Genomic DNA, 15,434 nt, shown 5'->3' on the forward strand with positions numbered 1-15,434 from the left:
TTTATAACTTTTTTTAACCATTTTCACCCTCTTCTTCATTTAAATATCAATAATTAAATAATACTTAAAATTAAAATATTTATTAAAACAATCGAAACTCAATTAGACTCTTTGAAACCTAATTAAACAAATCGAAATTCAATTAAACAAATCAAAATTCAATTAAACCAATCAAAATTCAATTTAAAACTGATTAAATCAACTAAAATTAAAATTTCGTAAAACCCATCGAATATTTTTCGAATCTATTTTTAAAAAAAAATATCACCGCCTTCTACCGACCGCCGGATTTTTTTCCGGCGGTCTTCTCCGGTTCTCCCATGGGAGAACAGCCGGCTGTTCCCCCATGGGAGAACAGATCTGTTCTTCCCACTTGGTTGGGAAGAACAAAGGCTGTTCTTCCCAAGTTGGGAAGAACAGATCTGTTCTTCCCAACTTGGGAAGAACAGCCGATCTGTTCTTCCCAAGGGAAGAACAGCCGCTGTACTTCCCAGGTTGGGAAGAACAGCGGCGTTCTTCCCAGGTTGGGAAGAACAAATCTGTTCTTCCCAACCTGGGAAGAACATCGCTATGTTCTTCCCAGGATGGGAAGAACAGACCTGTTCTTCCCAACCTGGGAAGAACGCCGCTGTTCTTCCTAACCTGGGAAGTACAGCGGCTGTTCTTCCCAACCTGGGAAGAACAGATCTGTTTTTCCCAGGTTGGGAAGAACAGCACTGTTCTTCCCATGGGAAGAACAGTGGAGCGGAGATGACCGCCGGAAATAAATTCCGGCGGCCGGTAAAAGAGAATGGTCAAAAAATAATACCGTTTTTTTTTCTGATTAATTTTCTTTTTAATTTTTGTTCGGAATTTTTTTATCGAAAGTTATAGAGGTGTTATCCGGCGGGTGTGTAGCGGTGGGCGGGTGAATTAGAAAATCATAAAATATAAAATATTGTTTCTTTTTTATTAGATTTTTTATTTGATTTTTGATCGGAATATTTTTATTTGAATTTTGATTGGTTTTATTGAATTTCGAAGCGTTTAATTATGTTTCGAAGTGTTTAATTGAGTTTCGATTGTTTCAATAAATAAAAAAGAGGGTGAAAATAGTTAAAAAAAAATTATAAATATAAAATTGGTAAATATTTTAAACATTAAGGATGTTTTTGAAATTTTTTCCTAACAGCCATGTCATCAGTTAGACAGAAGAAACTAACGGTGGTGCGATCTGAGCCAGTTTCGACAACGTCAGGGGGATAATTGAGCCAACTTCGACCTCAGGGTCTTATTAATTCTTTCGCTCTGACCTTAGGGGCTAAAGTGAGCCTTTTGCCAATTTCTGAATGGAGAAATATTTTTCCAACTTTGAAAAAAAGAGAGAGAGAATGAACGTTCAATATAAATGTACATGTTCATGAAAATGAAGATGTCATTTCAGTTAATTGGAGATGACAATCTATTTGAACTACTTAATTAATTTGGAAATAAATGCGATACAAAACATTAATTTATTTTACAAAAATTTCAACATCAAAAAATAAATAAATTTGGCCGTTTATTCTTTGGTGTATGTTTGGACATAAATCAATAATGGTATGGGAATTTCAAACACGACACTTTTGCTTTGCATGTATGTTTATTTTTTTTAAATTATGAAGTGTATTTGCTGGTTATGTGATTCGTCCCACTCAAATTTAAATTAGTTGGTATTAATATAATAATTCCAAAAACAAGTATTATTTGTATGTTAATTAGTATTTGTCCATTTGAATGTTAAATACAAATAAAATCACTAAAAATAATACTATTATATTATATTTTCAAAAATAAATAAAGCTTAAATGCACAAAAAATCACCAACTTTCACGTGTTTTTGGTATTTGCACGAACTATTAATTTTGGCATATAAATACACGAACTATCAATTTTTTTTTATATATGACCAAGTTTCCGTTTTAGGTGAAAACGGTGTCGTTTTGGGTATAAAACGTTGCCGTTTTAGGTCAAAAACGATGCCGTTTTATGTCAAAAACGGTGCCCGTGTTATATATGCAAAAAATTGATAGTTTGTGTATTTATATGTCAAAACTAAAATTTCGTGTCAAATACCAAAAATACGCGAAAGTTGTGATTTTTTTAGCAATTAAGCCAATAAATAAATATGATAGGATTGCTATATTTTTATATTTAAATCTATTAACATAATATTTTATATTCTTACTTGTTAAATATATACTTTGCTTAACACGAAATAGAATAAAATGATTTAAAAATTTTCTTATCAAATAACAAAAGAATGTTAAATATGTATTTGCTTAACACGAGATAAAATAAAATGATTTAAAGATTTTCTTATCAAATAATAAAGAAAAATAAAGTTTTTGTTTGTCTAAATGGCTTAGGTCTGTTTGGTTCAGTTGTTTCTTATAATTGTTAGCTGTCAGCTGACAGCTGATAGAACATACGTGTTTGATGAGATTTAATTAACTGTTACTGTTTATACATAAAACGATCGTAAATGGCATAATTTTTATTTATTAATCATAAATATATTATATTATAATATATTTAATAAAATTATTAATAATAATTTTTTTATGATTTATTTTACAGAATTATTAAACTGTAGTTGTTTTTATGTAATAATAATAATTTTATATAATCTATAAATGATTAAAGTATTTTAAAATAATTTAAATAATCAAAGAAACGATATATTCTAATAGGACTAATTTTGCCTAAATAATTAAAAATATTAAAACAGTTATCAACTGTTGTATGTTCAAAAAACTCTTAAAAAAATCTCATCAAATGCTTTAGTGGAATTTTTTGAAAAGCAAAAACTAAAAATTACACTAAAAAACTGAACCAAACACCCTCTAAATTTATGGTCAATTTAGAAATGAGGCGACAAATGACATTTATTATTGATTTTTTTATTCATTTGAATTCGACCTTTTCTTTAATCAAACTCGTTATACTTGAATCAAAATAAATATTATGAACAATATATTTCACATTTAAACACCTTGTCTTTGAAGCCAAATAATTGAAAAAACTTAAAAATTATTGAATATGTGGTGTGATTGATAAAGCATGAGTGTCCAAGAATGAATTGCTAGTGATCTCTTATATGTCTCAATAGATATAAAAAAAATGTTACAAACAGCTTGCTAAATTGAGGTTTGTGGCTCTACTCTCTCACAAATACGAACGGTGTCTGTTTAACTAAAGAAAATAAGAATTGACCGGTCCTTAATATCTTAGACAAGAAGAAAATAATGAGCAAGTAAATTTTAAAAAGAACGAAGGATCATTTTACCCCCTGAACTTGGCACAAAGTATCAAAAACGTTCAAATTAGCAAAATCGTATCACTTTTACCCTGAATTTGGCAAAACCGGTTCAAATACACCCCTATGCTGATGTGGCACCTTAATTGGAGAGTGAGATTCTAAATTTAAAATAATTAACTCTAATTAACCCTAATTAACTTAATCTAATTAAATACTTAACCCTAATCAATCTAAAACTCATCTTCTTCTTCTTCTACCTCCACCACCACTCTTCCTCCATCAACCACCACAAAAAATCCATCAACCACCGGTGGAACCCATCAATAACCGCCCAAAACGCCATCCCGCCAAAAAATGGACTCAGAGACGAACTGGGTTCGTCTCAGATGAGAGACGAACTTCGTCTCTCATCTGAGAGACGAAGTCAGTTCGTCTCTCAGATGAGAGACGAACCCAGATCTGGGTTTCCAGATCTGGGTTCGTTTGTGAAGATGAGCAGCTGCCGGTCATCGGATTTTTAAAAAAAATAATTTTTTTGGTAAAAAAACAAAAAGGTCCTTTATATTTTTAATTAATATAATTTTAATATGTAAAGTTTTAAAATTAAATTGTTTTTTTTTTTAATTATTATGGACTAATTCATACAATAGTAAAAGAATGAGGATCATTTTAAAACTTTTACCACAAAAAACCACTTAAGGAAACAAAACCACCACTAAAACCAGAGAGTGTAACTCACTCTCTTAGGTGAGAGTGGGGAGGGGGGTTTTTGTACCAAATTTGACAAGTTCAGGATAAAAGTGATCCCGTTTTGCTAATTTGGACGTTTTTGATACTTTATGCCAAGTTCAGGGGGTAAAATGATCCTTCGTTCATTTTAAAAATGAGTAGTTAACACATTTCATTAATCCTAAGATGCAAGTCCAATTAGCAAGCTTAACTCATAAAAAAGGCTCCTCTAATTTTGTTTTTGTTTCTGTATTCTCTCTTTAAAAATCGTTATTCAATAGATTCTCATACTATTTATTTTATTTATCAAAAGCCCCTCATCTTTAAACTTTTTTCAATTACACCCTGACGTAGGAAAATCCTCTCAGAACACCCCAACTTTAGATTCTTTTTCAATTGTACTTCAAAATATTAAATTGACCTCTTTTCACATGAAAAGGATTTTAAAATAATCTTTTATTTTTAATCTATATTCTAATTAAACACTAATATTATTAATAATGTAAAAAATCATTCTTCTTAAAATTATATCCAATAACTTTTTAAAATTAAAACCATAAAAAATTTCAATTTAGGGTACAATTGAAAAAAAATATAAAGATGGGGGGATTTTGAGAGGATTTTCCTACGTCAGGGTGCAATTGGAATGTAATTTAAAAGTGGGAGGGTTTTGAGAGAGTTTTTCAACGTCAGAGTGCAATTGAAAAAAAAATTAAAGGTGGAGAGTTTTTGAGTGATTAAGCCTTTTATTTAGGTTTAAATGCACCAAAAATCACTAACTTTTGAGTGGTTTTGGTATTTAATATTTTTTGGCATATTTAACATTAACTTTTATTTTTTAACATATTTGTCCACGGAACCGTTTTGGATGAAAAATGACGTCGTTTTGCATCCAAATCGGCACTAATTTTCAAAGGAAACGCAATCATTGACAAATATGCCAAAAAATGAAAGTTAATGTTAAATATGTCAAAAAAAATATTATGTTAAATACCAAAAATACGCGAAAGTTGTTGATTTTTGGTGCAATTAAGCCTTTTATTTATGGTCTAATCACTCAAAACCCCCCACCTATAGCCCCTTTTGCAATTATACTCGGTCGTAGGAATTTTTCCAATTTTACCCTAGTTTGGGTTTTTATGTTTCAATTGTACCCCAAATTAAAAATTTCTGACAATTTAATTACTTTAAAGATGATAAATTCAAAACAAATAAATATAAGGGTGATATCATATTATTTTCTATTTGAAAAAATACAAACAAGTGCTTAATCTTTTAAAATATTCAAATAAATTTTATATAAATAATTAATTAATTTTATTGGAAATTAATTAAATAAAAAAAATGCTTTCGATTCATCACCATCCATCGTACTCTTTCGATTATAAATCTGCCAACGTCCACAGAAAAAACTACCGCAGCTCATGTAATACCCCAAAATGTATAATTATCCAGTTGGACCACGTGTCCAGTTTAGATTCGCTGGAGTGGCGAAATCGAAAAACTTTTGATAAAAATCGAGATAAATGAATTTTAGTAGGTCGGTTTTAAGAAAAACAATTAGGCGGAAACTAAGGTTATATTTCAATTCTAAAATTAGGATTGGAATTAAAAGGAAGAATGTCAAGAAAAGTCTAAACTAAGGTATAGGGACCAAAGTGGTAATTTAGCCACTTTGTATCGAAAATAGAAATATTGGATTTTAACGGGAAAGTGTTAATATCGAATTTTGTATTATTTATCGGATATAAATAATACGTATAAGTTATAATAAAAGAGTTTATTGATTTAGTTATGGACTAAATCGTAGGAAAGAAAAGTTTAAAGGATAAATGATAAGAAACAAAAAGAACAAGGATTAAAGTGGGCTTTTAGCCAAATTATATAAGAAAGGAAATATGAATTGAAGAACAGAAAGAAGGATCGAGAGAATTGGAGAATCATCGCCGATTATCGTCGTTTCGCCGCCGTTTCGCCGTCCGACGTCCGATTCACGTGATTTTTGCGGCAATCTCTTCGGGATTCAATCCTCTACTGATTCCGAGCTTTGTTTCAAGGTAAATATCTTGATATTTTGTGGAAATTTGAGTTAAATGGAGGTTTTGGGGTAAATTAAGAATTTATCGATTTAGGCTCGATTTTAGCGTTTTTGGAAAAACTAAAATACGGGTTTTGTCGGGAACGAAGTGTTTGGTGTGTATGGCAAGTGATAGCACGACGGGAAGCCCGGAAACGACGTTTCCGGGGCTATGCATGAGCTGCACTCGGTGTGCGATCGCACACCGAAGTGTGCGAACGCACACTTGTAGTGTGCGGACGCACACTTGCAGTGTGCGGACGCACACTTGCAGTGTGCGGACGCACACTTGAGCAAGTGTGCGAACGCACACTTGCAGTGTGCGAACGCACACTCCCAAGTGTGCGGATGCACACTGAAGTGTGCGAGCGCACACAGTAGGTCCGCAGGGACCTAATTGGGCTTTTAGCCCTAATTGAGTGGGATTTCAACATTTTTGAATACTAGACCCTAAAAACGATTAAGGACCCCGATAAATTGAAAAGTAAAGTTTTAGCTCGACGTTTTACGTGAGCTATAATAACGAAAAATGTCAAGGATATTATACGTTTTTCGAATACGAGAAACAGAGTTCAAGATATCGTAGTTTTGATTAAGAAATAATGAGATCATAAATAACGCTAAAAATAGAACTAAACCCTAGAACCTAAAAGTATTAAATGTATTAAAGTATAAGATACACGTCTAATCATTTACAATTTATCAGACGTGTCAGCGAGTAGTGGAGTCAGTAGAAGCGGATTAGCGAGAGCGTACTATCAGATCGATCATATCATTTCTTGGATTGCGGTCACTGTGAGTTGCATTTTACTTTCGTGTATTATATATATTAAAGTTATTTTATATAAATATATATACTGTTTACACGTATCGCATTATATATAATTGATTGCAATGTTATATGTTTACTTAATTTCTATATACGAGAACTAGTATGCGATCGGAAGAAACTAGCTACCTATTGGGTGTCAATAGGCTGTGTGATCACCAGTATCGAGTCAGTCTAGTATGTTTGCATTTGAGAAATGACTTGACACAGCTGGGAGCTGTTGATGATTATAAAATTTATGTGGCTGGGCCACCAGCGAGTTAGACTCGCGATTGATATTTACGATTGGGTTTTGATACGAGTGAGTACTCGGCTACGGTGTAGTCTGGAGTCCCCGTATCTAGTGGTTGGGCCACCAGCGAGTTAGACTCGCGATTGATATTTATGATTGGGTTGAATGATAATGATTATTCTAGAAAGGTGTCGCATGCTAGGATATTAGTTTCGTACGGATCAAATACATGTTTATATGTTTTATATTATCGTTTCTTGAAATGCGATGCTATGTTTTTATGATAATACCGTTAGTAAATGCACACTCACTCAGTATTTTCCCAAATACTGACCCCTCACCTTTGATGTCTCTCAGGTTCTTAGCTTGTGGACTTAGCTAGAGGCCAATTTTGAAGTCCAGAAGTCAGCTGTATATGTTAGTTTCTGACTTCTGTAAATGCTGCAGTAGTGGTCCTATGTCGATAGTATAGTAGCCTAGACAGCAGTTCATTTTGATTGTATATATTAACTGCTGTCATTATTTTATATGCATTTTGATAGGCTACGTGTTTAGTATATGATCCATGGCCCCAGATGCCGGTGTGATGTTTTGAGACACTAACTGATGTATATAGTACCGCGAGGCCAATTCGTACAGGGTACGGTAACTAGAGCCCGCGAGGTTAACAGAGCAGTTAGTGTAAATGTTGATATATGTTATATATTTGCTTCTGTTGTGTTACGCTGTTTGTTTGTATTATTTGTGAAAAAAATAATTGTGATTTTAGGCTTGCTACGGGTTCCGGAGCTACCACTCCCGTTCCCTAGCGCCGGTTGCGGCTCAATATTTTGGGTCGTGACAATGTTGGTATCAGAGCAGTTTGGTCCAGTTACCACTGCTAGATTTGTCTGATTGTCTGTTTGACTGGCAGTAATTTGTCAGTAAGTATACCTAGGAACTACTGCAGCAATGAGTCGGACCCTAGTTGTCTGCATTTGATTGATATATGCATTGTTAATAAGCTTTATAACGCGCACGAACCAGGACTATTAAGTTAGTAAGTGAATAGTATCTGTATATACGGATGACTAAGGTAACTAAGTATTCATTGTTTGCACTAAGAAATAGAAGGTGGTTATATGTTTGCAAATTATGAACGATTGAGATGGTTAAGTGTTTATTACTTGCGCGGAGATTATTAAGTGGATTTATGCTTGTGAATTACGTGTGGCTGAATTAAGTGCTAAATGTTTACAGCATTTTATAAGTTGATACTGGAATTGCGTGTGAAATGGGCTCAGATGGTCGCTTACGTTTGAAATTGTTTCTTTTCAGCATGTCTGGGCAAAACGGAGCTCAGTCGCATGCTGAGGAAGAACGGCAGGAAGCGCCTCCTATATTTCAAAACGGGTTTCATAACGAAGTAGGCGAATCTTCTGGGGTCCATCAGAATGGATTCCACGCAAATAATGGAGCATCGCCAGAAATATATCAAAATGGCTTTATGTCTGTGTCGGAGATAGGTAGTTCTTCTAGAAGCAGAGTTAGAGTGCATTCACCGGAGATAGAATACAGCGAAGAAGAGGAACCGGAGGAGGATCCTGAAGAAGATCCTGAGGAAGATCCTGAGGAGGATCCTGAGGAGGATCCAGAAGAAGAATTAAAAGAAGAAGCAGAAGAGGAAGATCCTCAGGAAGAAGAGTTTGAAGAAGAAGAAGAGTTAGATGAGTTAGATGTCGAAGAATACAGAGGTGACTATTTCTGGTCAAGTGTGCGGAGATACCGCAATTTGAGGGAAGATGCAGACATAGCTAACGGTCAGGCGCAGATAGCCCTAAATCAGGTTAGAAGGCAGATGCGTTCTTTTTCTAGAGTGATGTTGACTGTCGGAGCGTACTCTATTGATTTTCTGCGGATGGCAGAGGGAGTCCCTGATCTGAACGAAAGCAATAGAACCATTAATCGTAGGTATGTCAGGGGTTTAGGACCTCAGTTTGATGAGTTGTATGAGCATGTGGACGAACATTTCAGCACGCTTACTACGATGGCCCGTAGGATTGAAACAGAGCATGAATGGTCGGGTGATCCGGTACGACCCTATTACTTTAGACGTGAGTATCACCCAGATTACGTCAGTACATCCTCCAGAATTAGAACCAACCCCTATTTCGTGCAGAGAGGTGGAAGAAACTCCGGTAGAACAGTTAGGGGCCGACACACTGGCGTAGTTATTAGGGAACCTAACGTTCCGCACCAGGCACCTCCAGGTATTAGTGGTTTACGTGTTTTATGTATTGTGTTTATGTGTTTGCATTATTATGTTTATATAATTGCTGCATTGCATAGTAGAATGTCAGTAATAGGTTTTGCTTCTAGGATAATACCTTAGAAAGTAAGAACCTATAGGAAGCGCTGTTATTAAATACATGCCTAATGAAAGAAAATATATATAAACATAACTCACAAAAACAATAATATGAATTATACTACATAATACATTAGTAGTGAACGTAATTCCTATATTACGTTCAAGAAGTTATAAGGAAAATCGATGCGGAACATCAACACCTGTATTTGTATCTGACGTGGTACAGAGTATTGCAGAAGTGGATATGGTGATTACAGCAATAGAGAATTTTGAGTGTGATTGAGATATTGGAGATATGAAGAGAAAAGGAATGTGACAGAAGAATAGTCTGTAAATGATAGCAATACAAAAATTTGACAGCAATACAAAAATTTGAAATATACCCAATAAATATAAAGAAAGCCATTAATAGTCGCAGAGCGTATAATCTAGAGTAAGACTTATGATTTTATGAAAATGTTGAAAGCTTTTATGATTTTTCAAGATGCAATTGTGCTCAGACGTCGCATATGATACTGCATAACCACGATAGGAATGCATAAGAAAATGATTTTTTTCAAAAATTTTAGATCATGCATCATATCTTTGTAATGGAAAAAGAAACTGCGATTTTGAGTAACTCCTTGGTGATGAGAGATGTCATCACTCTGAGCGACAATTGTACTAACAATTCTAAATGATTTATGAAAAGTGGTTTAAAAAGAGCTGCGCAGCCAAAAGAAGTTTTAAAATTTGTTTGTTCAGTAAGTAAACTCGGATGTAAAGCCCTGCGACAAATAGTAAAAAATTCTTATTAAATAAGAATAAAAATTGTAAAAGAAACTCCAATAACAGAATAAAGCCATGTTAATAATTATTGCAACGAAGCTAGTGCAGCTAAAGAAGAACGTGAATAAGGACTTATCGCCGGAGAGCATATGCAGATGAGCTGCAATGCACTGGCAATACTTAATGATACAATATTTATCCTTATGATAAAACGTAGAATGGAATGACAGAGAGATGTGTTAGGCAAAAGAAACGTACAAGTACGCAAAGATAAAGAATATAACGATTGTTCTTATAGAAAAATATAGCAATCCAAAGTCATAATTGGAGGAAAGAGATTAAAAGTATGAAGGATGAAAAGATGGTAATATGGATGATGAACATCAAGTGATATTTAAAGGATATACAACCTTATAATACCAGTGTTCGAAGAATATAGAAGTAGGAAGAAGAAGAGATATAGATAAATCAAGAAAGATAATGATGCTATATGACTGATATTAGGTGAAGTAACTAATATCAGCATCATGAACTATAAGTTGCGTTAACAGAAAGGAGTGAATTACAGCTAAGAAGTTACGATGTTATAAGGACAAGAGATGATTCTAGTACGGAGAAATCAAGTTATTTAAAAGAACAATTAGAATCATGATATAAGTGCTAAGAAAACACTTCGAGAAGAAGAGGAAGGAAGGAATAAAGACAAACTAAGAAATGATCGTAGTCAGTGCCAAAAGGATACCTTGAAAAGTGAGAACAATGTTGTAAAGATATTCGAGAGTAAGAAAAAGAAGTGTAAGATACAAGAGAAAGTTGTTTATACAGTAAGGAGGAATAACGATAAAAAAAAAGCAAATAAGTTATTAAGGATTTACTGAATCTGTTAAAGATTAAAGGTAAAATTGAAGTTAAGCGGAGGCTAACTAACGATAAGGATTTTTGAAATAGTTAAACGTTAAAGAAACATATGAGATTCTTATGAAGTTATAATAAATAAGGAATTGTGACGTAAAGGGATGACAGCTTTGACTGAAAAGTCAATAAGAAACTCAAAATGAACCTCAAAAGAGTAATTAGAGGGAAGATGAAGAAGATAAGAATATGAACAGTACTAGCAAACAAGGGCATCTGTACAAGCCATATAATCGAAGGTAACGTGAAATGAAACGTTTAAGACAATGGTAAGTGAGTGAAGAATCACGATCAATAAATGACGTGAAATTCACGATAGATCAGAAAAGTAAAAGAAAGAGAAGTCAAAAATAGTAAAGGATGTATCAGGCTTAGCTATGTAAGAGATAGTGAATGTGTTAGACGTAAAGCAAGTTGAAGAACATTGAATAATAAAGCACGAAGTGTCAGATAATGACAGCAAGGAGTGAAAAATGACAAGAAGCAGTTAAGAAAGGAAGATGATAACTACAAATGATAGGAAAGGTCATAAATACAAGTTATGATTACAAGAGAAAATATTCATAGGAATATGCATCAAGTAAGTATGTTATTAAAGATGGAGTCAACACGATGTGACTATTCACGCATCAAGGAGACGAGTAGCAAACCTATAGCTACTACGAATGAAATAAGGAAACAAGAAAACATTAAATTATGATTAGTGCCAACTAGGTAGCAATGATGCAAGAATTACAGTATTGAGAATGCGTCCAAGGATCATACTGTTTTGGAAAAGATAATAGATAAGACAAAGGTACTAGTAAGAGAATTTTCAATGATGTGACCACAAACAGCTATACAAGACAGGAAGTTATGAGAAGAGAAGTAAAAGTTAAAGTACAAGAAAAGATGCAACTAATATGTATTAATGGACGCTAAAGAGACAATAAAGATAAGTTAAGATCCCGACAAGATTTATGAAAATTCGAGGACGAATTTTTATAAGGGGGGAAGAATGTAATACCCCAAAATGTATAATTATCCAGTTGGACCACGTGTCCAGTTTAGATTCGCTGGAGTGGCGAAATCGAAAAGCTTTTGATAAAAATCGAGATAAATGAATTTTAGTAGGTCGGTTTTAAGAAAAACAATTAGGCGGAAACTAAGGTTATATTTCAATTCTAAAATTAGGATTGCAATTAAAAGGAAAAATGTCAAGAAAAGTCTAAACTAAGGTATAGGGACCAAAGTGGTAATTTAGCCACTTTGTATCGAAAATAGAAATATTGGATTTTGACGGGAAAGTGTTAATATCGAATTTTGTATTATTTATCGGATATAAATAATACGTATAAGTTATAATAAAAGAGTTTATTGATTTAGTTATGGACTAAATCGTAGGAAAGAAAAGTTTAAAGGATAAATGATAAGAAACAAAAAGAACAAGGATTAAAGTGGGCTTTTAGCCAAATTATATAAGAAAGGAAATATGAATTGAAGAACAGAAAGAAGGATCGAGAGAATTGGAGAATCATCGCCGATTATCGTCGTTTCGCCGCCGTTTCGCCGTCCGACGTCCGATTCACGTGATTTTTGCGGCAATCTCTTCGGGATTCAATCCTCTACTGATTCCGGGCTTTGTTTCAAGGTAAATATCTTGATATTTTGTGGAAATTTGAGTTAAATGGAGGTTTTGGGGTAAATTAAGAATTTATCGATTTAGGCTCGATTTTAGCGTTTTTGGAAAAACTAAAATACGGGTTTTGTCGGGAACAAAGTGTTTGGTGTGTATGGCAAGTGATAGCACGACGGGAAGCCCGGAAACGACGTTTCCGGGGCTATGCATGAGCTGCACTCGGTGTGCGATCGCACACCGAAGTGTGCGAACGCACACTTGCAGTGTGCGGACGCACACTTGCAGTGTGCGGACGCACACTTGAGCAAGTGTGCGGACGCACACTGAAGTGTGCGGACGCACACTGAAGTGTGCGAGCGCACACAGTAGGTCCGCAGGGACCTAATTGGGCTTTTAGCCCTAATTGAGTGGGATTTCAACATTTTTGAATACTAGACCCTAAAAACGATTAAGGACCCCGATAAATTGAAAAGTAAAGTTTTAGCTCGACGTTTTACGTGAGCTATAATAACAAAAAATGTCAAGGATATTATACGTTTTTCGAATACGAGAAACAGAGTTCAAGATATCGTAGTTTTGATTAAGAAATAATGAGATCATAAATAACGCTAAAAATAGAACTAAACCCTAGAACCTAAAAGTATTAAATGTATTAAAGTATAAGATACACGTCTAATCATTTACAATTTATCAGACGTGTCAGCGAGTAGTGGAGTCAGTAGAAGCGGATTAGCGAGAGCGTACTATCAGATCGATCATATCATTTCTTGGATTGCGGTCACTGTGAGTTTCATTTTACTTTCGTGTATTATATATATTAAAGTTATTTTATATAAATATATATACTGTTTACACGTATCGCATTATATATAATTGATTGCAATGTTATATGTTTACTTAATTTCTATATACGAGAACTAGTATGCGATCCGAAGAAACTAGCTACCTATTGGGTGTCAATAGGCTGTGTGATCACCAGTATCGAGTCAGTCTAGTATGTTTGCATTTGAGAAATGACTTGACACAGCTTGGAGCTGTTGATGATTATAAAATTTATGTGGCTGGGCCACCAGCGAGTTAGACTCGCGATTGATATTTACGGGTTTTGATACGAGTGAGTACTCGGCTACGGTGTAGTCTGGAGTCCCCGTATCTAGTGGCTGGGCCACCAGCGAGTTAGACTCGCGATTGATATTTATGATTGGGTTGAATGATAATGATTATTCTAGAAAGGTGTCGCATGCTAGGATATTAGTTTCGTACGGATCAAATACATGTTTATATGTTTTATATTATCGTTTCTTGAAATGCGATGCTATGTTTTTATGATAATACCGTTAGTAAATACACACTCACTCAGTATTTTCCCAAATACTGACCCCTCACCTTTGATGTCTCTCAGGTGCTTAGCTTGTGGACTTAGCTAGAGGCCAATTTTGAAGTCCAGAAGTCAGCTGTATATGTTAGTTTCTGACTTCTGTGAATGCTGCAGTAGTGGTCCTTTGTCGATAGTATAGTAGCCTAGACAGCAGTTCATTTTGATTGTATATATTAACTGCTGTCATTATTTTATATGCATTTTGATAGGCTACGTGTTTAGTATATGATCCATGGCCCCAGATGCCGGTGTGATGTTTTGAGATACTAACTGATGTATATAGTACCGCGAGGCCAGTTCGTACATGGTACGGTAACTAGAGCCCGCGAGGTTAACAGAGCAGTTAGTGTAAATGTTGATATATGTTATATATTTGCTTCTGTTGTGTTACGCTGTTTGTTTGTATTATTTGTGAAAAAAATAATTGTGATTTTAGGCTTGCTACGGGTTCCGGAGCTAACACTCCCGTTCCCTAGCGCCGGTTGCGGCTCAATATTTTGGGTCGTGACAGCTCACTCCGCCCTCCATAGCGCCGTCCGATCTGTTTTTCGAGAAAGAAGAGACATATCCAGGTATGTTCTTCCTCGAAGAACAGATGGTTTGTTCTTTAGGGAAAAACAAATGGCCTGTTCTTCAGGGAAGAACAGATCGCGTCTGTTCTTCAGTGAAGAACATATGGGATCTGCTCTTCGCTGAAGAACAGACCTTCGAGGCCTATTCTTCAAGGAAGAACATAACAGATCTGTTCTTCCTGGAAGAACAAAGCCGGCGGGATTTTTCTTCGAGGCCGCCAACATATTTTTTTATATTTATGCTGGTTAAGCGTTTTTAATGTTCTTTTATAATCGATTTCGTTTTCTGTCAAGGAAATTTTGTACGATTTTTGATTTTAAAAAGTTGTTAATAATTAATATAAATTAAATAAAAAATAATTATTACCCCCTCCATTCTGAAATAGTTGTCGCTTTAGCCATTTTCACACAAATTAAGAAATCAATAAATATGTCTAAAATTATAAGTATTTTTACTAAATTAGCCTTTCTTGAAACTTGTTAACATTAATTAGTATGACTCTTTATTTGTATTTTTGTATTCTTTCAATGAATTAATGAGGGATATATGTGGAAAAATAGCAATAAATGCTTTCTTGGTATTCTAAAGTGACAAGTATTATGAAACAAAAAAATCTCCCTAAAGCGACAACTAATTCAGAATGGAGGGAGTATTTGATTTTAGTGAAAAGAAGGTTTTTTATACTATT

The sequence above is a fragment of the Mercurialis annua genome, linkage group LG3, assembly GCF_937616625.2.
Source record: "Mercurialis annua linkage group LG3, ddMerAnnu1.2, whole genome shotgun sequence".
Classification (NCBI taxonomy): domain Eukaryota; kingdom Viridiplantae; phylum Streptophyta; class Magnoliopsida; order Malpighiales; family Euphorbiaceae; genus Mercurialis; species Mercurialis annua.